Below are 424 nucleotides of genomic sequence, written 5' to 3'. Positions count from 1 at the left end.
ATTTATAATACTATGAAAATTTGAAATTTATTTAACTTAGTTTTAACTTGATCTAAAGGCAAATAAGCAAAAAATTTTGATTTAGTTTTTTGTTTTAAAAAATGAAAAACAAAGATATGAAGATAACAATGATTATAAAAGTAATTCCTCATTATGACTTGCTTAATTTGGACATGACAAACCTCTTATTACGGCCATAGAATCTAAGTTCTACCATTTCAATTATTTATTTATTTTTTATGTTTTTTATTTTGTTTAATATTTTAAGTTATGTTTTTTAAGTAGAAATTTCCTAGATTAAAGACTATATTTATGGTTGATAAAGTTAAATATAACTGTAAATATTTGTTCTATCTTATTTTATTAATAATTTTTTTATGGATCTAAATTAATAATTTAAATTTAAATTTAGTAGAATTTGATT

General features: G+C 18.2%; 1 non-coding gene across 1 annotated transcript; it reads left to right on the top strand.

The window, feature by feature from the left end:
- The first annotated feature begins 119 nt into the window (after positions 1–119).
- On the top strand, positions 120–211 carry LOC149526323 (small nucleolar RNA snoR8a). Its single transcript, XR_016352122.1, has one exon. It is a non-coding gene; the product is annotated as a small nucleolar RNA snoR8a (small nucleolar RNA).
- Positions 212–424: the final 213 nt, after the last annotated feature.

This window comes from Theobroma umbraticum, unplaced genomic scaffold (genome assembly GCF_002168275.2).
Source record: "Theobroma umbraticum cultivar Fairchild unplaced genomic scaffold, ASM216827v3 scaffold_2.0, whole genome shotgun sequence".
NCBI classification, from domain to species: domain Eukaryota; kingdom Viridiplantae; phylum Streptophyta; class Magnoliopsida; order Malvales; family Malvaceae; genus Theobroma; species Theobroma umbraticum.
Note: the sequence above shows the minus strand (reverse complement) of the source record. Positions and strands in the feature narration are given on the sequence as shown.